The sequence below is a fragment of the Aphelocoma coerulescens genome, unplaced genomic scaffold, assembly GCF_041296385.1.
Source record: "Aphelocoma coerulescens isolate FSJ_1873_10779 unplaced genomic scaffold, UR_Acoe_1.0 HiC_scaffold_93, whole genome shotgun sequence".
NCBI classification, from domain to species: domain Eukaryota; kingdom Metazoa; phylum Chordata; class Aves; order Passeriformes; family Corvidae; genus Aphelocoma; species Aphelocoma coerulescens.
Genome location: NW_027184075.1, coordinates 1,041,898 through 1,067,528, shown reverse-complemented (window position 1 = coordinate 1,067,528; position 25,631 = coordinate 1,041,898). Strand labels below are relative to the sequence as shown.

At 44.5% G+C, this 25,631-nt stretch overlaps 1 long non-coding RNA gene across 1 annotated transcript; it reads left to right on the top strand.

The window, feature by feature from the left end:
• The first annotated feature begins 10,038 nt into the window (after window positions 1-10,038).
• Window positions 10,039-17,730, top strand: LOC138102595 (uncharacterized). Its single transcript, XR_011147446.1, has 2 exons — window positions 10,039-10,170; window positions 17,418-17,730. It is a non-coding gene; the product is annotated as an uncharacterized lncRNA (long non-coding RNA).
• The last annotated feature ends 7,901 nt before the right edge of the window (window positions 17,731-25,631 follow it).

The window sequence follows — 25,631 nt, the reverse complement described above, 5'->3', positions numbered from 1 at the left end:
CATTCTGCAAAAAAAGTGACAGGTCTCCCTGTGTTCCCCAGTTCTTAACAAAGATGAAGTTAACAAACCCCTGAAAAGAGGTTTTGCAAAACTTCAGGGATATTTTCCTACTAGTACTGTAGAGACAACCATAGTCACCTTGTCTTTCCAAAAGTGAAGGTTCCCTATTTTTGTCCAAGAGCATCAAGTGCTTTTGATCAGCGTTTGTGTGCATGCATTAGCCTCGTTCTTGCTCTTCCTTGGAGAACTTTTACAATACTCACATGATCTGTGTAGGCTGCAGACTGCAGTGGTGAACTTCAAGGCTTCCAGCAGAAGGGAGATGCTATCCACATTTTGGATTCTCCTTAGTCTGAACCTTCAACGTCCAAGGCTTCACTTTTCAAGCAGTTGGAAGAGCTCCAAATTAAGACATGAACAGGTCTTAATTGACCTTGCCACCGCCTCAGTTAGTCAAGTAATGCTGTGCATTGGATTTGACTAGTGCAACATGTGCTTAAAATATGTAGAGTAACTCCTCGATTACCCTCTCAGAAGGGTTGGAATGGAGAACAAGGAGTTCCCAAGACAAATATTTGGTGTACGAGGAGTAGAATTTAGGAGTTGATTGCAGAGCACTGCATGCACAAATGTCTAAGGAGAATCCATCTTTTGATGTCCCATCTATGCTTGTTCTCATTTGAAATCCTGCACATTCTGCAGGCTGGTTTTGTTAGGCTTGGGGCTGGGGAAGGAGTGATGGTGGGGGAGGAGTGGGTGTTGGTTTTGGGTTATTTTTTTGTTTCCAGAATAGTGTACACAGAACTTGTGCCCAAAACCAGCAGTAGGAAACAATGCAGGTATAAAAGAAGGTCACAGAAATGTCAGATAATACGAATCTGAAAGCGCTTCAGTATTTTACTCAGGAGTTTCACTCTAACAAGGTGATTTTCCTTCACAGAAATGTAGTGGCAGGCTTATGCCATGCTAGAAGTGATGACCTTTCTCTGCCCCAAATTGAGCAGCAAAAGGTTTTGGCTCTTAATTTGAACCCCTGAGCCAGCTGTGTTTCAGGCTGCAGAAGCTGCAGCTGTTGTGGCAGACGCGGGGTGCAGCCCTGCCTGCCAGTTCCGAGCTGGCCTGCGCTGGTGGCAGCCGTCAGCGCCCGGGGTCCCCTGTGCCACCCATGCCAGGGCTCTGCCTGCCTGCCTCGCAGCCCTGGTAGCCTCAGGGAAACATCGCACTACTCCATCTGCTTTAAAAACAAACAAGCAAACAAAAAGCTCCCTGTAAATATATGTAGAAGTCTTGAAACTAATTCTCAGCGCTTGCTCGGAGTTTGTTGATGGAGCAAATGGATTTTGGATAAACTGCTATTGCTAGTACTACTTAGGTTCCTAAACTTCAGAAGGGAGGCTATGGTGGTCACGTACCCCTGAGGAATGTTGGGAACAGTAAGACAGCTCAGTCATTTCAAGGTGGCCAGAAAATGGGTGTGGCAGTGGAGTGGACACTCTGTGAGTAGGTAGCCTTAAGTCATGTAACGACATGCACTTCAGTGGGAATTTTGCATCAACACCAAGAGATTGTGTCATGATGTGTTGCGTAACAACAAATTGGGCCAAAATTCTGCTGATTTTGACCAAGGTGGATGGGCCACCTTCACTTAAGCTGGCAAAGGGACATAAGTCAATGATGTTTGAAAAACAGCCATGAAACATAGCCCCTTTAGTTTGTTGCTCTGTTGCAAGTCTGCAAAGCTCTGTTGACAGGTCATTGGAAGTAGCTGTTGGAATCTAAGTGCAGTTGGACGCTTTGTCAGTCAGCATCAGCAGGAGGCTTAACGGTTTAGGTTGAGAGGTGGTGCATGGTTTTTTTTCAGAGGAATGGCCCAGTGAAGAGCAGTGTTCACTGCCATGACTACCGTTGTAGCCTTCAAGAGCAATGGTTCATTCAGAGAGAACTTCCTTGGTTCTGCTGGTTTGGTTTCGCAGCTGGAGCAAAGGTACAGCACTGGAAGCAATTCCTAGGGCAGAAGCGGGAGATATCCGAAGCTCTGGACTTCGTTGCCTAAGTGAGCGTAGTCTAATTGGAAGAGTGGTGAGCATCAGTGATATCAGATTTTTTACAAGTTCTTAATTCTGTCAAAACAAGAAAGAAGGAGAGTGATGAAGATGAAATCCTTTCCTCTTCAATCTGCCTACGCAACAACTTCAGCTGTAGTTGTAATGTGTATTCACCTATTTTGAATTGCCCAAAACCAGGCCTAGAGATGCTTCAGAGTCAGAGAAGCGGGTATTTGCTTTATTCGGCGCTGGGTGCATGGGGGATCACTCCTCCTAACACACACACACAGAGCACTCCATACAGTCCAGCATTATGTGTAAAATTTATGAACATTCATCACAATTCTTGGGATAGGAGTGGTTCTAGAAATTACTTCTCGGAAGTCATTAATATCATTAGCATACGTGCCATGCATGCGCTGTGTACGCTGATGGGCGCACTGAGGAAGGCTCCTCTTCTTCCTCGAGGGTCTTTCTGATGAAGATCAGTAGTCTTTGTCACAATGCACTTTTTACCTTTCTTTCTGGAGCATGCGCAGTTCTTCGGTGGCTGATGCAGCGATCTCTGTGCCGGTTTTCAAAAGATCCTGTTCCTCTTATCTTGACAAGATTAAGGCGAATCCTGCTGCTTAGGTTTTGTGATTAACATTTGCTGTCTCTTAGTAGTTCACTCGTGTTTACATGAGTTAACTATGGATCAGCCCCCTTCTCAATTTTAGCACTGAAAGGATATTAGAGTCATTTAAAGAGATGTCTCCTATGGAGTACTATAAAACTGCCATAATGGTAAGACGTTTTCATACAGTAGTTTTAGCACAGAAGTAATATATGTACAATCTTGGATGTTTCATCCTGCTGGCTCAGGAGCCAGTATTGAGCTTTTCTCCTTTAAATCCAGTCTTAGAGCTCTGCAAGGATCACTGCAGCATGACGTTGTGACAAGGGGATGCTGATTCATGCATAAACCTTTGACGCTTTCCTTCTATCTTCAAGCAGCTTTGAAAACCAGTGATTATCTGGCATGTTGCGACTTGAGAGTCATGGTAAAGGTTTCACCAAACACTTTGTAATATCAGGCTACAGCTTTCATTCCTAAGGAAAGAGCATTGAGCAGATTGCTGGCAAAATGCTGAAAGAATGAGCCAAAACCAAAATCCTTTAATGGGAAAGATGGAAAAAATTTAGATGTGTTTATTTGAACTAAAAATAATGTGGACCAAGCCTAAATGTATTTCACACTAAATTCTTAGAACTGATTTTAAGGGAAGAAGTGAGAAAGATGAATTCCCAAGCGGAATTTTCAGCAGCATAATATTGAGCATTTATTAGTAGAACAAAGGCATATCACAGTGCAGGAGCACTTAGCAATATTGCTAGAGGCGTGGCTCCATTCATTTTACTGTGAACTTTAGTACTTCTTTAAACATAGTCCTTAAGCCCAGAAAGTCATTTACACTTCACTCAACTTTCCCCCCTCCGTCTCTGCCCCCTTGCGCCAGCACACTGCCACCTCGGTCCTCTGAGTAGCTCCAGAATTGAAGGCAGGCACCCCCCTCCGGTGCCTCCTCAGTCTCCAACCTAATTTGTAGTTGATGGGTTCTTTGGGAGGTGTGAGTTTGGATGAGATAACAGACTTCCTGGGATGCATGCGGTTTATCTTCTTTGTTTCTTGAAGATGTCTTGGTTTCCACCTCTGTAATTTCTCAACTTAAAGGACATTTATTATCATGTGTTTCTTCCTATGTTTCCCAACATGTTACCACTCATTCGAAGTTACAATTTACTCTAGTCTTGTTTTTACTTACCTATATTTTACCTTAACACTATTTCTACATAGTACATTCTCACTTCTAAATGTTAAAGTGATAGATGCGAAAGACAAAATTTATCGTTCACTCATTTATCACAGGAGGAATGTGTTAGCTGCTTGTGTTGCAGTTCACTTGTAATTGTGGTCTATTACCGCAGGCCTGGGCCCTAGGGTGTATCACTGTGTCCCGCAGCCATAGGGAGGAGGAGGAGAGAAGATCCAGCAGGCAGGAATTGTGCACCAAGATTTATTCATTTAATTATTTCACAAACTCTTTTACAGACTTTTTTCTTCATAGTCTAATTGGACAAAGGATCAGCCCCCCCCCTTGGGGTGATTGGCTAAAATCCTAAACCATCCATTGTCAAAATATTTTTCTACTAGACCATAAACCAGACTTTTCAAGGTTGCAGGTGGCTTGGTTGTTTACATACTCTGCTACCTCTTCTGTGAGAGAGAAAAGTCTCTCACAGACTTAGAAAATAGCAAGAAAATCCTCGCTAGCAGCATTTTGGTATCTACAATTCCCCCTTTTTGTTTGATAAGATAACAACTCCACTATTAATCCTAAATAGAAATTTACATCAGTTATTAATTCTAAATATGTCCTTAAGGCTTTAACGATCTGACTCCATAACAAGAAATTTAAAGTTCAGTCTCTGCTTGTGGAAGGACCATCCCAGTCTCTGCTTGTAGAAGGACCATCTGCCTGATGGTCAACATCTTGGTCATCATCAGAAGAGTCTGATGGCTGATGATCTACATTCTGGTGGCCACTTGGATGGTTGGTGTTCTGGTCATCATTTGGAGGTTGCCTGTTCTGCCTCTGGTGCCGTAGGGCAGGGCGAACACATTTTGCAGCTAGCCACCGTACCCCAGTATCTGTAGAAACGCAAGCATAGCCACGACCCCAAACCATAAGTTCCCGCAGGCCTTCCCACTGGTTAGTGAGTAAATTCCACACCCAGACTTTTGCCCAGGGCAGTTGTCTCTTGCCTGCAGATTGCAATGAGAGAAAGTGATTCAGAAGAACAGGATTCTTTGAATTTTGTGGTACCGTAAGGTGATTAATTGTATACGAGCTTTTGCTAGTCGGCTTCAGTAACCAAATTCAAAGGTTCCTGTGAGAATCGTTGAAAAGCCATGATAACAGCCCTTAATTCAACTAACTAAGCAGAGTCTGACTCGGATTGGTGTGTTAATCAACCACTGCAAAGGCAGTGTAGGATACTGTGCACCTTTGCGCACAGTGACCCCTGCTAAAAATTTGTCCCGATCCGTATGCCCCAGGCTGCCAACACATCCCGTCCCCAAAGGTTAAGGGAAGTGGTAGTAACATAAGGCCTAATTGTAGCTGTGTGCCCCTCTGAGTCCTTCACCGTCACAGGCCGTTCGCTTCAATAGCTCTGTGTGGTTCATCCTCATCCTGTGATGGCCGATCCCACTGGGGGTAAAGGCCATGAGGGAGGCCACGCAGAGAAGGAGATGATAGTTACATCAGCACCAGTATCAATCAAACCTTGAAGCTGAGTCCAGGGCGGACGGGCGTTCGGCAGGATCAGGGTACACGTCATCTGTGGCCTTTGGTCAGAGATGTCTGCAGTCCAGAAGGCCTGCAGAAGTCCTGTAGATCCACTGCTGTTATCTTTGTGAGTTTGTTGTTCTATCCTGGGGACACAAGACTTAAAAGGCACTAATTTAGCAAGGCAGGTCTTTTCAGGAATAGTTACAGGGGGTTTTCAAATTCCCTATAAAACTGAGGACAAGGCTCCGAGGAGCGGATTCCCATCAATCCGACCTCATCCTCATCCTATCGCATTAAACCTGTTAGAAGCCAGACCTGAACAGCCCCTCTCTTCCTTTGTCTCTGAGCTAACGTGAGCCGACATCAACGGCTCCTGCCGTGTTTCCCTCTGCAAAGAAGCCAGCTAGCTAGCCCAGCAAGCTCTTTTCCTGATCCCGAAGTCGCTTCAGCGACGCGTGGAGGTAACGCAGCTGGACTGTCTCTGACCAGGGGCACGCCAGAGTCAGTGCCTCGAGCACCAAACGCTGCGTTATTGGACATTGAAGGTTCAGGCTAAGGAGAATCCAAAACGTGGACAGCATCTCCCTTCTGCTGGAAGCCTTGAAGTTCACCACTGCAGTCTGCAGCCTACACAGATCATGTGAGTATTGTAAAAGTTCTCCAAGGAAGAGCAAGAACGAGGCTAATACATGCACACAAACGCTGATCAAAAGCACTTGATGCTCTTGGACAAAAATAGGGAACCTTCACTTTTGGAAAGACAAGGTGACTATGGTTGTCTCTACAGTACTAGTAGGAAAATATCCCTGAAGTTTTGCAAAACCTCTTTTCAGGGGTTTGTTAACTTCATCTTTGTTAAGAACTGGGGAACACAGGGAGACCTGTCACTTTTTTTGCAGAATGCCATAGAAACTGCTACACTCACTTCAACAACAGTCCAAGTAACCTTCTCTGCAAATACTGACCATTTGCAGTTCTGGTTGATACAAGCCCCCATTACCTAAGAAAGGAACAACTCGGCAAGCAGTTTGCATAGATGAACAACTTAGCACGACTGCGGCTGATGACATGCCCTGACCTTTTTTGCCTTCAGCTATGGGTGCCGTACCCTCCTACCCTCACACATGCCACTCAAAGATCCACCTGTGACAGCAACTGTGCCAAGCCGCCACCCTTCTTCAGCACCATCGCACCTACCACAAGGTAGCTGAATCAGAGGGAAAAGGAGGTCGCCAATGGAGGTGTTATAAACATATATTATATTGGCTTCTCGCAAAGTATAAAGTAGATATTATATAATGTTAGAAATGCTTTTTGCTGTGTGGATGTAGTTTTCTTTTTAGCAAGAATGTTAGCAAGTGTGAGCACGTAAGATAACCTCCAAACGAACAGAGGATGAGGCCCGAAAAGCTGCTAATCAACACTTTGTCTAGGGAGCAAAAGGGCCCAAAGGCTACTCTGCCTGGAGAACAGGCGGCCAGGAGAGTCCAAGAGCCGATATCACCACTCTGCCCGGAGAGACGAAGAGGCCCAAAGCTGCAATCAGCCCTGTCTGTCTGGAGAATTAAGAAATCCACCCTACCATTGACTCTTGCCTAGCGGGCCCAACCCCAAGAATCAAGAGAAATAAAACCACAAGGCAGAAGACTACGCATGCTCTAAAAAGGCGGAACCAAGGAGTGGCCATGCAGAACAGCTCCAGGAAAAGTTTTAATATGAATAAAGAACAGACAGTAAAAATGGTATAAAAAAGACTCACCTCTGGCATCAGGTGTGCTCTTGGCAGAGCACCAAGGCACCCGGCCATTACCCCGTTGCTTTATTTGATGTGTCTCTTATTGTCTTTATATTAAACCCTTTAAATTCTCACAGGAGAGTGAACCTCGTTTTTCACAATTAAGGGCTCGTCCCGGAGCTGCACCTCGCCTCTGAAAAGCGTGGGAGGATTCAAGAAGCAAGGGTAAGGCGCCTCCCGCCCAAGTTGGCAGGACCTTTGCTTAGCATCCTCTGGCGTGATTTGGTGGCAGCAGGGCAACACCCGGAGGACAAGAAAGACACAAAAATAAAGCAAATGAAAGAGAGCGCTCTCGACAAAAATCCCACAGACACTGGAAAAGAAACAGGACTGGGAAGTATTGTCCAAAGAAAAAGGGGGTGGTTACGGGAGATGAGCGTGTGTGAATGAGACGTGGGCTGGTTGCCCCCAGATCTGCGAAGCGAGTGTGGCAGTCTCTGAGTGCTGCCGTTCCGTCTTGTTCACGAGAACAGCGGCCAGCGAGGAGACAAAGCGAGAGATAAGCGGAGTGAAAGAATCTCCGGGGGTGACTGGGACGGGGTCCCAGAGAAGGGGTTGCAAAGTGGGAGCTACCCCCCCATATGCTGGGTTGAGGAAAACTCCAAGAGCACCCAGGGCCTAAAAGTACCCCAAGAGAGGTTGGGGTTTGGATGCTAGCAATGCTGGGTTGAGGGAAATCCAAGAGCACCCAGAATCCTAAGGATTATATCATACCCATGGGTGGATACTAACAAGTGACTTGAAAGAGGTACCTTATTATTCTGTTGTGAGTAGGAATGAGTGAGTGAACAAATATTAAAAAAGAGTGAATGTGTGAATGAAAAACTGTGTAATTCGAAGTTAACTTTGTTTTTGGGGAAGGTGGGCTCTAATAAATTTTTTGGTGTTTTTTGTACTGTGAAAGGGTGGGTAGTATTTTACAGCAGTGAAGATTGGTGTTTTAAAGGAATGAATTAGTATTTCAAAGGGGGGGATAAATTGGTATTTTGAGTAATAGAGAACTCCTGGGAAAATGGGACAACAACCTAGTAAATTAAGTTCAAATTATAAAAGGGTGCCAGAGGATATACCCCGAGACAGTCCCCTCGGGGTCAAACTCGCAAACTGGGAAACTGATCCTTCTACAAAAGGAAAAGAGAAAGTAAAAATGATTCAATTCTGCATGAAAGAGTGGGTAAAAAAGGAAATCAGATCTGATCATGTGTACTGGCCAAAATACGGGTCTGATGAGGCATGGATTTGCCAGGCTCTAAATGTATTTGTAAATTCAAAAGAGCCATCTCACCCTGAGGAGAGAGAATATGCTTCTTGCTGGACAGGAATTACAAAACCTCTGGGAACCAAAGTCTTCAAAATATCAGAAACCGCAGAGGAAAAGCAAACAGAAGAGAAAAAAGGCTGAGACCCTTTAGAAGTATTGCCTCCGCCGCCAGCACCAGAAGCTGCCCTCCTCCCCCTGGCTCCGGGGCTTCCCCCGCCAGCCCCCCCTCCGCCCGCACCGGGGGCCTTTCCCCCGGCAGCCCTCCCGCCCCAATGGAGCTGGGGGGGAGCCCTGGCCCCGCCCATGCCGGGGATCCCACCCTTCCCATATATCTCGGGAATCCCAGCACCCTCAATTGCATCAAGGGAAAGGTCACACGTCCCGGCTTCAGCCCCTACCTCTCCTGCCTTGAGAAACCCGGCTTTAGCCCCGGTGCCCGCCTCCTGTGCTCCGGAATATCTGGCTTCACTGCCATACCCCACCCCCACCCTCTGCACCACAGAATATTCAGCTTCAGCGCCAGACTTTGAATCTGCCCCTCCTCCCCAGGGGAGTTCGGTGCTTTCTTCCCAAATCAACCCTCTTCTTAACGAAGGAGCACCATACCAGAATACAGGAGGTGCCATTAAGGCTCCGAGGCAGCCCAACAAGCCCTCCATTGCTAAACAAACAGAGGGAAGCCGAGAAATTCATTTCTTTCCGTTAAGAGAAGTACCTACGGGAGGAGGGGGAAGCGGCTTTGTGAGTGCTCCTCTAACCTCTACAGAGGTTAGGAATTTCAAAAAAGAAATTAAAGGATTATTAGAAGACCCCATAGGTACAGCTGAAATGTTGGACCAGTTCTTAGGTCCCAACATTTTCACTTGGGAAGAAATGCAATCAATAATGAAAATAATATTCTCCCAAGAAGAAAGAGAAATGATTAGAATTGCTGGAATAAAAATTTGGGGAAAAGAAAACCAACAAGGTCCACCCGGGGATCAGAAAATGCCCATTACACCTCCTAACTGGAACCAAAATGATGAAGCTGGGAGGGGACATATGAATGATTATTGTAATTTGATAATCAAGGTGTAATAAATGAGGGTATTTTGTTCATTGAAAAGAGCTGACACAGGCCACAATGTACATAACAGGAAATGTCTTAACAAATCTATATGTAAAGGTTGTAAGTGCTGTAAGTGTACTATTGTTTAAGCTCCAGGAAGAAAAGCAGGGGATACTAACTGACCAAATATGGAAAAGGTCACCCAGAGGGCACCTGAAGAAGACTACTAGCCTTCAGCCATCGACCACCAGAAGGCAGAAAACGACCCCCTAGCAACAAGTTCACACATGCGCAGAGTACTCCCTTAAAGAAGAGTTAACAGGAAACGACCCTGCATAAAAGAAGGACTGAAATTTGCAAACCCCTGCGGCAATTCGGTGGAGCGGGGACTCCCCTGTCGCCCAGCGCTGATTTTGCTTATGCCTTGCTTGCTGTAATTAATAAATTCTCTAATTTGATTAAACCTCTTTGTCTGCCTCCATCAATCACAATTTGGTGCCGTGACTCGGATGGGAATGGTACGGTAAGACAGAGATATCGGGGAGGCGCCCCACCTCTGGTGGCCTCGGTATCTTCAGTCTTTACCTCGCTCCCACCGACGAACCTAAACTCAAGGCATTAAGCAAAGGGAACCGGTCGACCCCATAAACTTTGTGCACAGAGGTCCGGACGAAGACGCTGGAAGCGTGAGTATTTGCGGAAAAGGGATCCGTTCGGTCGGGGTCGGGTATCCTGGAGTGTGGCGAGTGTGGTGTGTGAGAGGGGGGCCGGCAGCCGGACTCCCCAAGCGAGTGTGGACCCTCAGTAGTGCGGCTCCCATTGCCCGCGAGGGCGTGGGCCACGAACCAGGGGAAGCGAGTGATTCCACACACAGAACGCCTGAAGGCACTCCAGAGGATGGGACAGGGGAAAAGCAAGCCCTCTAGTTCCATAAGGTTTCCCCCAGTACCTGAGGATAGTCCGTTAGGGCTTTTATTGAATAATTGGAGGCATTATTCGAGTACACAGAATAAAGATAAGGCCAAGATGATTTATTATTGCATAGAGGTCTGGGGAGGAAAGCAGATATCACGAAACGTATTTTGGCCTATATTTGGGTCCTACGAGGACTGGGTGAGACAGGATTTGAATTTATGGGTAGAAACCAAAACTCCTTTTAGTCAAGAAGAGAGTGAATATGCAAAAATATGGATAGAGACCCCTGGGGTACTCCTGTTTACTTTAAAGGAAAAATCTGAAGACTCAGGGGTAAGAAGAAAAGATAAAAAGAAAGAGGAAGTTCCGATGATTCCACCCCCCTATATACCTCCGCAGGCCCCACAGGCACCCCCACTCCCACTCCCTGAGCAGCCCCTAGAGGAAGAAGAAGGGAATCCTGAACCTGAACGGGAGGGACCAATGACAAGGAGCAGAGCTAGACGTCATAACCTTTATCCATTAAGAGAAATGCCTATGGGGGGACCCCAACCAGGAATTGGCTTTATTTCAGTTCCCCTTAGCTCTGGAGATGTGCGGGACTTTAAGAAGGAAATGGGGAACCTATTAGAAGACCCCCTGGGAGTTGCAGAGAAGCTAGATCAATTTTTAGGCCCTAATATATACACCTGGGATGAGCTGCAGTCAATTCTAAATATTCTTTTTACTGCAGAAGAAAAGAACATGATTAGGCGAGCGGGAATGCGAATTTGGGATGCCCAACATGCTCAGGGCCCACAGGCAGATATCAAATGGCCTTTACAAAACCCTAATTGGGATCATCAGGATCCAGCACACAGAACTCATATGCAGGACTTAAGGACAATAGTTATACAAGGGGTCCGAGAGGCAGTACCAAGAAGACAAAACATAAATAAGGCCTTTAATGAGAGGCAGAGAAAGGAGGAAACTCCAACAGATTGGCTAGAAAGAGTAAGAAAGAATCTACAGCTGTATTCAGGCCTGGACCCAGATACACAGTTGGGTCAGGCACTTCTGAAAACTCAATTTGTAGCCAAATCATGGGATGACATCAGGAAGAAGCTAGAAAAACTAGAAAATTGGCAGGAGAGAGGATTAGACGAATTGTTGAGGGAAGCACAGAAAGTATATGTCAGGAGGGATGAAGAGAATCACAAGAGACAAGTCAGAATGATGGTGGCAGCAGTAAGGGAAAGCAGAAAACAAGACTCTCCCCGCCGAATGGGGCAGATGCCCAGAAAGGCCCCTAGGAACACAGAGAGAAATCAGAGGGTAGAAAGGAGGGAAGCAGTCGTATGTTTTTATTGTGGGGAGAAGAGACACATCAGAAGGGATTGCAGAAAGAGGATAAGAGATGAAAAGATGTTTAAAGAAGATTAGAGGGGTCAGGGGCTCTACTTACTGGGGACCAAGAAACATCCAGAGCCCTTGATAAAAATAAAAGTCGGTCCCCAATGCCAGGAATTTGAATTCCTGGTAGATACGGGAGCAGAAAGATCAACTATCCAAGTTTTACCATCTGGGTGTAAAGTCTCCCGAGACACCGCCCTTGTAGTGGGTGCCAAGGGTGAACCTTTTGAGGTCCCTGTTATTAAAGATGTCCTAATAGAAACCGAATCAAAAATAGGAATAGGAAGCCTTTTGTTGGCACCAGAAGCAGAGTATAACCTCATGGGTAGAGATCTCATAGTAGAATTGGGGATAAACCTAGAGGTAATTAATAAAGAATTGAGAATCAAACTATGCCCCCTTAGAGTAGAGGATGAAAAGGAGATTAACCCTGAGGTATGGTACACACCTGACAGTGTGGGCCAACTGAACATTCCGCCCTTCTCCGTAACCATAAAAGATCCAGAAATTCCAATAAGGATCAAGCAGTATCCCATATCCCCAGAAGGGAAACGAGGACTAAAGCCTGAAATAGACAGACTAATAAGCAAGGGACTCCTAGAGCCCTGTATGTCCCCTTTTAATACACCCATTTTACCAGTAAAGAAACCAGATGGATCCTATCGATTAGTGCATGATTTAAGAGAAATTAATAAGAGGACAGTGGCCCGGTTCCCGGTGGTTGCTAACCCATACACCCTATTAAGTAGACTAGGGCCAGAAAATCACTGGTATAGTGTAATTGATCTAAAAGATGCATTTTGGGCCTGCCCCTTAGACGAAAATAGTAGAGATTATTTTGCCTTTGAATGGGAGGACCCAGATACTCATAGGCGACAACAGTTGCGGTGGACCGTGCTGCCACAAGGGTTCACAGAATCACCAAATTTATTTAGACAAGCATTAGAACAAATCCTCCAAGAATATCAAACAAGAGAAAACATTACTTTGATTCAGTATGTGGATGACCTCCTGATTGCAGGAAGAAAAGAAGAAGAAGTTCGGGAGGAGAGCATTAAACTGTTAAACTTTCTAAGCTTAAAGGGACTAAAAGTATCAAAGGCAAAATTACAGTTTGTAGAAGAAGAAGTAAAATATTTAGGCCATTATTTGAGTAAAGGAGAGAAGAAAATAGACCCCGAAAGAGTGAAAGGAATCCTCTCACTCCCACCACCAAGGAGCAAGAGACAAGTAAGGCAATTGCTAGGATTAGTAGGCTACTGTAGACAATGGATTGATAATTATAGTACCAAGGTCAAATTTCTGTATAACAAGCTCAGTCATAATGGGTTATTGAAATGGAGCAGAGAGGATGAGAGGAATTTAAAACAACTGCAACAGGATTTAATTAATGCTCCAGTACTAAGTTTACCTGATTTAAAAAGACCATTTTATCTATTTGTAAACATTGAAAATGGGACAGCATATGGAGTATTAACTCAAGATTGGGCTGGGAGAAAGAAACCGGTAGGATATTTGTCAAAGCTATTAGATCCAGTAAGCAAGGGATGGCCTACATGCCTACAGGCAGTGGTAGCCTGTGCTCTCTTAGTAGAAGAAGCACGTAAAATAACTTTTAATGGGGAACTCAAGGTATTATCTCCACATAACATTAGGGGAATATTGCAACAAAAAGCTGAAAAATGGATAACAGATTCGAGACTTTTAAAGTATGAAGGGATCTTATTAGATTCCCCAAAGCTAACACTAGAGGTCACTACACTACAAAATCCGGCCCAGTTCTTATACGAAGAACCAAATGAGAATAAATTAGCCCATGATTGCATGTTAACTATAGAAGAACAAACCAAAATCCGACCGGACTTAGAAGAAGAAGAATTAGAAGAAGGGGAGAGGCTGTTTGTAGACGGATCATCTCGGGTAATAGAGGGAAAGAGAGTATCTGGCTATGCAATCATTAAAGAGGAAGGGTCAGAAGTCTTAGAGTCAGGACCTCTAAGTAGATCCTGGTCAGCTCAAGCTTGTGAATTGTATGCAGTCTTACGAGCTCTGAGATTGCTGAAAAATAAAACAGGGACAATATATACAGACTCCAAATATGCATATGGAGTGGTACATACATTTGGGAAAATATGGGAAGAACGAGGGTTAATAAACTCTCAAGGGAAAGACTTAGTCCATCAGGAGCTAATAAGACAGCTACTCCAGGCCTTACGGGAGCCTAGAAGAATTGCTGTAGTACATCTCAGAGGTCACCAGAAAAGAATAGATTTTAGAAGTAGAGGTAATAACGCAGCAGACCAAGAAGCAAAAAGGGCAGCACTTTTGGTTATACGACAAGTTCAAGATAAGAACCAACCAAAGGAGAAATTCCCCAATAAAACTAGGTGCATTTATAGTTTTACAGAACAAGAAAAAGAGAAACTATCACAAATGGGGCTAAAAGAAAATTCAGAAGGAGAATGGAAACTCCCAGATGGAAGAGTAGTACTACCTAAATCAATAGCAGTGGAAATTTTACAAAAGATACATAGCCAAACTCATTGGGGAACACAAGCACTAGCAGACCAGTTTGCCGCTAAGTATATGTGTATTGGAATATATAATTTGGCAAAACAAATTGTTAAAGGCTGCATAACTTGCCTTAAAGTGAATAAGGCTTATTTAAGAGAACGCCCATTGGGAGGGAGACCACTAGCACACAGGCCCTTTGCTAACATACAACTAGATTTCACCGAATTGCCCAAAGTAGGAAGAAGTAAATACTTATTAGTTATAGTAGACCATCTAACGCATTTTGTCGAAGCATTTCCCACAGCAAGGGCAACAGCACAGACAGTGGTCAAAGTTCTATTAGAAAATATTATCCCTAGATATGGAATAATTGAGACTATTGACTCCGACCGAGGACCCCACTTTGTATCTAAAATCATCAAAGAAGTAATGGGAATTATGGGAATAAAGTGGGAATTCTAATTGTAGATGTTATCCTTTTGTTTGTTATATATGTATAGTATGCAGGAAAAAGTGGTGGAGTCATTGTGAAAGGGGAACTCCCCCCAGAGGAGTTTGCATCCCCTGCCAGAAGCTTCAAGGTCAATTTACTAATTGGGCTCTAGCACATGCAGTATCACGAGGAATTCTAAAAAAGGGGTCAAGTGAATGGTGGGAAATAGTATTTAAGGGAATTAATCCCCATTATTATTGTTACAACTTTAACTTACCAGCCCCCTTTGTAGCTGACATCTGTGACAGCATTTGTCGCAAACGCCTGAGGGGAGTCCAGTGTAACGCTCCAGAAGTTAAGAACCGTAATTGGAACTCCTACATTAAGAGGCAAGAAACCCGACAGGCTCGATCCCAAGGACCTCCTGAAAAATACTCCTGCTGCCGAGAAGATGGTACCCCTCGTAGCCCGAAGCAACCGGGTCGACGAGCGAGGCAGAGGAGTAAAAAGCTGTGGAGGAAAGAACCCCTGTATTGGGATACTAGAGCAATGCTTGCAGAACTGCCTCAGGAGTGGGACTAGAAAGCCTCAGTGTGACCCGCGACATGTGAAAGGGGGAAAGACACCACCAAACTATAGTAACCAAATAACTATTACCACAAATCGACTCCATCATTTAGCCCAGCGTAATATTTTTCTACTAATCATGCTTTGCTTAATTAAATTGAACGGGGTTGAGACTTTAGAAGAGACACACTTTCCACACGAACCCTTTAAATGGTCATTAGTTAGGTTAAGTGATAATAGGATACTACAAACAAATACCACTGTAGGGGCACCAAGTTTTCGAGCGGGATTATGTGATCTAACAGCTATTGAACACTGTGGAAAAGAACTAAACCTAACAAGATTTTATATGTGTCCAACCGCTAATCGAGGGAAATCATACTGTAATTATCCAGGAGAATATTTCTGTGGATATTGGGGGTGCGAGACAATAGCCTCCGACTGGATCCCGGGAGGGGGACCAGACAAATTTCTGAAAGCTGGGTTCGGGCCCGTAGGGTGCACTAAGCCACGAAGAGGACCTTCTGGAGAGACGACATATATGGGGACCTGTTCCTTTATATATATAAATATAATGCAACCCACTAATCCGGATTGGTTACTGGGGAAAATCTGGGGAATCAGACACTGGGAACCCGGGAAAGATAGAGGAAACCTAATAATGATTAAGAAAAAACACGCACCCCCTGATCCAGAACTAGTTGGACCAAACCAGGGTCTAGGGGAACTAGAGGAAATAGGCAATATAAACAAAACTCAGCAAGTTAGTAGTATAACAATCACTCCCCAGAACGAGAATCCAACTGATGTTAAAACAAACTTAGAATATAGTGCTCTATAGAAGATCATGCAAGCTAGTTATGGTGTAATAAATAAGACCAATCCAGAGCTAACTAAGGAATGCTAGTTATGTTACAACATCAGGCCGCCTTTTTATGAAGGAATAGGTGTGACTGCAAAGGCTAGAAGAATTAACGGCACAAACCCAGCACAATGTCTTTGGAAACAGAGAAAAGAATCAATTCAAGGACTGACTTTGTCTCAAGTAACTGGGAAAGGAAGATGTATAGGAAACATTCCAAAACATAAAGAACATTTGTGTGAGGTAAAGATATCACCTAAAGAAGATGAAAAACCTGCAGATTGGTTGCTCCCAGCCGCAAATACTAAATGGGTGTGTAACAATATAGGAATCACACCCTGCCTTTCGCTCAAACTATTTAATTACACCCACGATTATTGTATTCAAGTGTCCATCATACCTCGAATCACGTATCATCCTAGTGAATACATGTACCAACAACACACCACAGCAGATCATCACCTAGTAAAAAGAGAACCTTTTACTGCATTAACCATAGCAACCCTTCTCACTATAGGAGGAGTTGGGGCAGGAACTGGAATAGCATCCTTAGTCACCCAGCAAAAAGAGTTAAGAGCACTAAGGGTCTCAGTAGATGAAGATCTAAGCCGAATAGAACAAGCAATTGATGGCCTAGTAAAATCAGTAAGATCTCTATCAGAAGTAGTCCTACAAAATAGGAGGGGTTTAGACTTATTATTCCTTCAGCAGAGAGGACTGTGTGTAGCACTCAAAGAAGAATGCTGTGTATACGCAGACCACACTAGGGTAGTGATAGACACCATGACTGAACTAAGAAAACGGCTAGAACAACGGAAAAGAGAAAGAGAGGCACAACAGAGCTGGTATGAATCCTGGTTTAACCATTCACCCTGGTTAACCACTTTGTTATCTACCATCGCAGGGCCTCTAATTCTGTTAGTCCTAGGACTCACATTTGGGCCGTGTATACTTAATAAGTTGATCTCCATAGTAAAAGGGCGCTTAGAAGTAGCACATTTAATGCTCCTTAGGGCTAAATACCAGCAGATATCAGAAAATCATGAAGAAGAAATGTTAGAATTAGCTAAACAGGAGCTAAAAAGATTCAATGAACAAAAATGAACAAGAGAAAAAGGGGGGATTGTAATAAATGAGGGTATTTTGTTCATTGAAAAGAGCTGACACAGGCCACAATGTACATAACAGGAAATGTCTTAACAAATCTATATGTAAAGGTTGTAAGTGCTGTAAGTGTACTATTGTTTAAGCTCCAGGAAGAAAAGCAGGGGATACTAACTGACCAAATATGGAAAAGGTCACCCAGAGGGCACCTGAAGAAGACTACTAGCCTTCAGCCATCGACCACCAGAAGGCAGAAAACGACCCCCTAGCAACAAGTTCACACATGCGCAGAGTACTCCCTTAAAGAAGAGTTAACAGGAAACGACCCTGCATAAAAGAAGGACTGAAATTTGCAAACCCCTGCGGCAATTCGGTGGAGCGGGGACTCCCCTGTCGCCCAGCGCTGATTTTGCTTATGCCTTGCTTGCTGTAATTAATAAATTCTCTAATTTGATTAAACCTCTTTGTCTGCCTCCATCAATCACAAAGGGAATAAAAGAGGGGGCACTCTGAGGACAAAATGTCAGAAAGGCCTTTGAGGGGCAGCAAGGGAAGGAAGAAACCCCGACTGAGTGGCTGGAGAGGCTCCGAAAGAATATGAAACAATATTCTGGGAGAGACCCGGAGTCCCTAGCAGGGCAAGCCCTGCTAAGAGTTCACTTTGTCACTCATGCCTGGCCAGATATTAGAAAAAAATTGGAAAAAATAGAAGATTGGTATGAGAAACCATTACAAGACCTAGTAAGGGAAGCTCAAAAGATATATATGTCCGGAGGGATGAAGAAAAAGCCAAAGTGGGAGCAAAGATCATGATAGCCACTATGCGAGAGAGTACCTTCCAAAAAAAATCTAAAGCCCTCAGGTAACACTCCTAAACATTCCAGATTCAGAAATGGTGGAAAAGAGAAAAATAAAACCTCAGCACAATCAAGATTCCAAGAACAACCCAGGGATGCCTGTTTCTATTGCAAGGAAGAAGGGCATTATCAAAGAGAATGCCCCCACCTGAGGAGGGATCTGAAAAGATTTCAAGAGACACGCACAGAAGAAAAATAGGGAAATCATGGGCTCTATTTTTGGGGGGATAAATACCATCTGGAGCCTTTGATAACTTTAAAAGTAGGCCCCGAAGAGGAAGTATTGGAATTTATAGTTGACACTGGGGCAGAAAAGACTTGTGTGATGAATATTCCAAAAGGGAGTAATGATATGGTAAAAGTAACAGGAGCAAAGGGGGAAGGATTTAAGGTCTCTGTCATTAAAGATGTGGTTATTGAAGGGGAAACAAAAATAGGGATAGGGGATGCTTTGTTAGCTCCTGAGGCTGGCAGCAATTTATTGGGAAGGGATTTACAAATCCAACTGGGGATTGGAGTCATACCAGAAGAAGGGAAAATGACGGCCAAAGTGTTTAAACTTAGCCAAGAAGATGAAAGCAAAATTAACAGAGAGGTTTGGGCTAGGGAAGGGAATAGGGGTGGACTAGATCTTGACCCCATAAGGGTCACAATTGAAAAAGAAGAAGGTCCCATTTGTGTACATCAGTACCCTATATCTTTAGAAGGGAGAAAAGGCTTAAAACCAGTGATAGAAGAATTAATAAAGGATGGGACACTAGAACCTTGTAAATCCCCTCATAATAGCCCTATTCTCCCAGTAAAGAAATCTGATGGAAATTATAAATTAGTGCAAGATTTAAGAGAAGTAAACAAAAGAACACGGGCCTGCTACCCTATGGTTCCTAATCCCTGCACTCTTTTAAGCAAAATTCCACCTCAACATCAGTGGTTTAGTGTGGTAGATCTTAAAAATGCCTTTTGGGCCTGCCCACTGGCAGAGGAAAGCCGAAATATTTTTGCCTTTGAATGGGAAGATCCAAACACAGGGAAAAAGAACCAGTTGAGGTGGACTAAACTGCCACAGGGCTATTGTGAGGCCCCAAATTTATTTGGGCAAGCCTTGGGAGAAATACTACAAACCTTCCCCACTCCCCCAGGAATACAATTTATCCAATATGGAGATGACCTTCTAATATCAGGAGAAGATGAAATGAAAGTTAAAGGAGCTACCATAAAGCTTCTAAATTTTCTTGGGAAAAAGGGACTAAAGGCATCAAAAAGGAAATTACAGTTTGTGGAATCAGAAGTAAAATATCTCGGCCACCTGATAAGCAAAGGTAGCTGACAACTAAGTCCTGAAACAATTACAGGGATTTTATCCCTCCCTCCTCCCTCTTCAAAAAAGGAGGTTAGGAGACTGCTGGGGCTACTGGGATATTGCAGATTATGGATTGAAAGATATACACAAGCAGTAAAATTTTTATATGAAAAATTAACAGGGGGAGACAATATACAATGGACCAAAGATGATGATGATAATAAATTAGAAAAACTGAAGTTGAAACTAGCCTCGGTACCAGCCCTAAGCTTACCCTCACTAGAAAAACCCTTTCATTTATATGTGAATGCAGAAAATGGAGTAGCTCATGGTGTATTAGTCCAGGAATGGGGAGGGGTGAGAAGACCAATAGCTTATTTAGCTAAACTATTGGACCCAGTAAGCCGTGGCTGGCCAGTATGCATTCAAGCCATAGCAGCTACCGCTATTTTGGTGGAGGAGAGCCGTAAGCTCACCTTTGGAAGTAAACTGATTGTATACACACCCCATGCGGTCCGAAATGTGCTAAATCAAAAAGCTGAAAAATGGTTAACAGACTCCAGGCTATTAAAATATGAAGCAATTCTGATTGACAGTAATGATCTAACTATAGAAGCAAGCAAAAGCCTCAATCCGGCCCAATTCCTGTATGGAGAACCAAAAGATGACCTGGCACATGATTGCTTAGAAATTACTCAATACCAAACAAAAGTTCGAGAAGATCTAGCTGAACAAGCCCTCTTAGAAGAGGAAAGAATATATGTGGATGGTTCATCCAGATGCTTGCAAGGAAAAAGAATGTCAAGATATGCCTTAGTCGATGGGATAAATATGCAGGCCATCGAAAAAGGAAAACTACCTTCAAATTGGTCGGCGCAGTCTTGTGAATTATACGCTCTAAAGAGAGCACTGGAGCATTTAGCACACAAAAAGGGGACCGTCTATACTGATTCAAAGTACATACCTTTGGAAAGATCTGGGAAGAAAGGGGTTTACTAAATTCAAAGGGGAAAGAACTGATACATGAAGGCCTGATTTCAGAAGTGTTGGAAGCATTAAAATTGCCTGAAGAAATAGCCGTAGTGCATATCAAAGGACACCAAGAAGGGATGACCCCAGAAATAAGAGGGAATAACCTAGCAGACCAAGAAGCCAAAGATGCAGCAGAAAATGGGACTGAACCAATTCTGTTAATCCTGACCCCAGAAAGGGGAGAATTGGAAATCCCCAAATTTAGTAAAGAAGAAGAAAAAGAATTATTTAAGATAGGGGGAGAACAAGATCAATCTGGAAAACGGAAACTTCCTGATGGGAGACAGTTACTTAATAAGCCACTCACTAAGAGAATATTAGAAGATATGCATCAAAAAACTCATTGGGGTACTCAAGCTAGCTTGTGTGATCATTTTCTAAAAAATTATGGGTGTATTGGAATCTTTGGGGTAGCAAAACAAATAACTGGGAACTGTAGAACTTGCCAAAGAGTGACTAGGAAAATAATGAGAAAAACAACATTAGGAGGCCGTGAGTTAGCTCTGCGACCATTCCAAAGTATCCAAGTAGATTTCACTAAACTTCCTCAAATACAGAGATGGAAGTTCCTATTAGTAATAGCAGACCACCTAACTTGTTGGGTAGAAGCAGTTCCTGCTACTAGAGCTACAGCTAACATAGTATGCAAAACCCTTCTGGAACAAATTATTCCCAGATATGGAATGGTTAATAAAATAAACTCAGATAGAAGAACACATTTTACATCCAAAGTCTTACAACAAATAACTCAAGCCTTGGGAATAAAATGGGAATTACATACCCCCTGGCACCCACAAAGTTCAGGCCAAGTAGAAAGAGTGAACCAGACTTTGAAAAAAACTTTAACAAAATTAATGATTGAAACTCAAATGTCATGGGTAAAATGCTTACCTTTGGCTCTGTTGAGAGGCCGAACACAGCCCAGGTCAGACCTGGGAGTGTCTCCTTATGAGATGATGTTCGGATTACCCTTCCTTACTGCTCAACATGAAACAGCCACTTATGAAGTAGGAGAAGTAAGTGTCAAAAAATATGTCACCGCAATTGCCAGAACACTTGAAAATTTGCGGCTGAAAGGAATGATCCCTCAAACCACAGCTTTGGAGTTCAAAATTCATAATATCCATTCAGGGGAATGGGTACTAGTAAAAACATGGAAAGAACAATCTTTGACTCCACAATGGGAGGGTCCTTTTCAGGTACTGCTGATGACTGAGGCCGCAATCCAGACCAAGGAACGAGGGTAGATCCATGCCAGCAGAATCAAAGGACCTGTAAAAGAACCTGAAGAGTGGACTGTAATATCCAAACCAGGTGATACCAAATTGATTCTTAAACGGAGACCAGGTGGCAATGAGCTAGAACAATCTAAATAATCCAAGGGATATGCAAAGAATCACACCTAACTGAGAAGTAAAAGCCAAATTTATATCAGTGGCCCCTGGACAAATTCTGGGACATCGTGGAGAAGAATATTCTCACTTCAAACAGGAAGGGTTGGGACTGGATCAAACAGGGAACTCTCATGTCCTGATTCTAGCCTGTGATTTGTATTAAGAAGGGGGAGAATCACAACTTCCATCAGTGCCACATCATATACCCTGTTTGAATCATTCTAACACGGGGCATGCCAACCACGTCAAATATAAGTAATTAATCTAGAGGGAAATTGGCATTTCACACCGTCGACACCCTAGTTGTAAAGGGTGTCAAGCACAAAATCAACCCCCTATCCAGACAAAATCATAAGCAACAAAAGCAATAACTTTGCTCTGCAGATGGGAATTACTAGTGCCTGTTGAATGGGAAACACCTAAGATACGATAAGATACTACAGTTAAAAAGGTGCCAAAAGAAATTTGCCTAAAAGCTACAAAGGAAGTGACAAGGAAATAGAGGGCAAGACCGGGTCGGCCACTGTACTCGCCACCGAGAAGATCCAATACACCTGCTATGGGTTGCAACCTCATAGGCAAGGGAGGTGGGAGTATAAGCCATGCCGGACCTCTGTTATTCCTTCTTTTGTCACTTCTCCTGGTCCCTTTTGGGACACCGGCAAGACCATGTTACAAATGCTATCGAAAGCTCTACATGGAAAGACACCGGGGCTTCTTTCTTATTACTCATACCCATACCAACAGTCACTGTTATGACTCATCCAAATTAGGTATTTGCATGCATAAAGGAGAAAAATATTGGATTACAGAAAATTTAGGAACAAGTGGAAACAGACTAAGAAGCAATTGTCCAAAAGGAGAAAAATAGATTTGCTCCACAGCTGCCACCAGGGGAACAGTCCAAGATTTGGTAAAAGAGCAAGTGGTAAGTAAAGATACAAAGCCAGCACAGCAACCTCGCCCTATATTCACCTCACCACGCCAGGACCTGTATGCAAAGCTCAAACAACAAAGAGGAAAAAACCCCAAGGTTAGGAAAAAACCTGTTTGTGGAATTGGGGGAGAGGATAGGTAAAGAACTTAACATAACCAACTGTTGGGTCTGTGGAGGAGCTTTAATGACAGAAGAATGGCCACGGAAAGGTAGCAGCGTAGGCCCGGTAGAACTCCTTAAATGGAACCGGACAAATATAAGAGGGGGGAACCGACCTGAGGGGTGGATTTTAAGTTCAACAGTGATAGGGGAAGAATGCCTCTGGCGAACTGGGATAAACTTTCTTAATGAAGTAGGAAACACTCCCTGTAAAAGCTATAAAGTGAGTAACAAAACTTCAAGGTGGTGGGTCCCAGAAAAACCAACTTGGTATTGAGCCCAGAAAAAAGGAAAAGACTGTGTATATGATCATGAAGTTGGACTCTTTCAGTGTAATGACACGAGGAAAAATCCTTATTTTGGAATCCCAGAAATAGCCAAATTTGGGGAGAATATAAATCAACAAGAAGGTGATTATTGGAAAGCACCAGATGGCTTCTTTTGGATATGTGGGAAAAGGGCATCCCCAAGACTCCCTTCACATTGGAAAGGGAGTTGTACACTAAGAATCATTCAACCAGGGTTTTTCCTTTTCCCAGAACCAGTGGGAGATCAATTAGGTATACCTCTCTATGAAGACTTCAAAAGAAAGAAAAGAGATTTAATTGGAGGATTCCAAAAATGGAAAGATGAGGAATGGCCCCCTGAACGAATATTAGAAACAGATGGGCCAGCTACCTAAGCACAAGATGGAAGTTGGGGATATCAGACCCCAATTTACATGCTGAATCGTATCATCAGACTCCAAGCTCTTGTAGAAATCATAACCAATGAAACAGCTGGGGCTATGGAATTAATAGTCAGCCAGCAACGCCAAACCAGAGCTGCAATACATCAAAATAGGCTGGCTTTAGACTATTTACTGGCCGAAGAAGGCGGTGTGTGCAGGAAGTTCAATACATCGGACTGTTGTTTAAAAATTGATGACAATGGGGATGCCGTTCTAGATATGGCCAACCAAATCAGAAAAATAGCCCATGTACCAGTCCAAAAATGGGAATCAATGATGTCTGCTAACTGGTGGGATGGCATATTGGGGAAAGAATGGTGGAAGAAGCTAGGTTTCTTCCTCTTATGTGCTACAGCTAGTCTAATATTTCTCCCTTGCTTGATCCCCTGCTTTATTCGGCTAATCACCAGCATAGTTCAAGGCATGCAAGTTGTGGCAATGCCTACTGACCCAAAGTTGGCTATGTCTGGAACAGCACAAAAAATTATGGTATTAAAAAGACAAAGTGATACAAAAGACCCTCTTGAAGAAGCCAAATTGATCTGTGAAAAGAACGAACAGACATTAGAAGCCAAGAAAAAAGAATTATTGCTCAAGCCAAATGATTTATAAAATAGAAAAGGGGGGATTGTTATAAACATATATTATATTAGCTTCTCGCAAAGTATAAAGTAGATATTATATAACGTTAGAAATGCTTTCTGCTGTGTGGATGTAGTTTTCTCTCTTTTTAGCAAGAATGTTAGCAAGTGTGAGCACGTAAGATAACCTCCAAACGAACAGAGGATGAGGCCCGAAAAGCTGCTAATCAACACTTTGTCTAGGGAGCAAAAGGGCCCAAAGGCTACTCCGCCCGGAGAACGGGCGGCCAGGAGAGTCCGGGAGATTTTATCACCACTCTGCCCGGAGAGACGAAGAGGCCCAAAGCTGCAATCAGCCCTGACTGTCTGGAGAATTAAGAAATCCACCCTACCATCGACTCTTGCCTAGCGGGCCCAACCCCAAGAATCAAGAGAAATAAAACCACAAGGCAGAAGACTAGGCACGCTCTAAAAAGGCGGAACCAAGGAGTGGCCATGCAGAACAGCTCCAGGAAAAGTTTTAATATGAATAAAGAACAGACAGTAAAAACGGTATAAAAAGGACTGACCTCTGGCATCAGGTGTGCTCTTGGCAGAGCGCCAAGGCAACTGGCTGTTACCCCGTTGCTTTATTTGATGTGTCTCTTATTGTCTTTATATTAAACCCCTTTAAATTCTCACAGGAGAGTGAACTTCGTTTTTCACAGAGAGAAGTTGTTCCCCCTGACAGCTAAGCTCCAACTACGGTGTCGCTTATGTCCTTCCCAGGACGGGCGGGAAAACGCCTCGGCGCAGCGCAGCGCTGGCCGGGAGCGGCCGGCACGGCACCGAGCGCGCTCCCCACTCCCTCCCGCCCGCGCCGCTGCGGAGACCCCGGGTTCGCCGGAATCGGCCACATGCTGCACGGAGGGCAGCGCGGCAAAGGCGGCCTCCCCTCGTCGCCCGGGGAAGGCCGGCCTCGGATCCCCGCTCTCTCCACCGGCACGGGCAGTGCCAGCAGCCTCTCGCTGTGGTCGCCGCTGGCCGAAAGCCTCGCCGCGCACCGCCCGGCCGGCCCCGCCGCTCCGCGGGGTCACACGGCACCTGCCGTGGGCGGCCGCCGAGCGACAGGAAGCAGAAGCGCTCACCGCCGCGCCGCTCGCCGCCCCGCCCGGGCGCTCCTCTCCTCGCGCTACCACGATGGCGCCGGCCCGCCCCGCCTTCCCCGTCGCCTGCGGCGCAACGCGGCTGCTCCGAGCCACGCAGCACGCGTGCGGCCGGGCCCTGCCGAGCTGCCGGCGGAGCCGGGGCACAGCCCGGGCGGGAGAGCTTCCGGCGAGGCTGGGCGGGCGGCGAGCGCGGCCGAGCGTGAGCGCGCCAGGCGGGCGGCG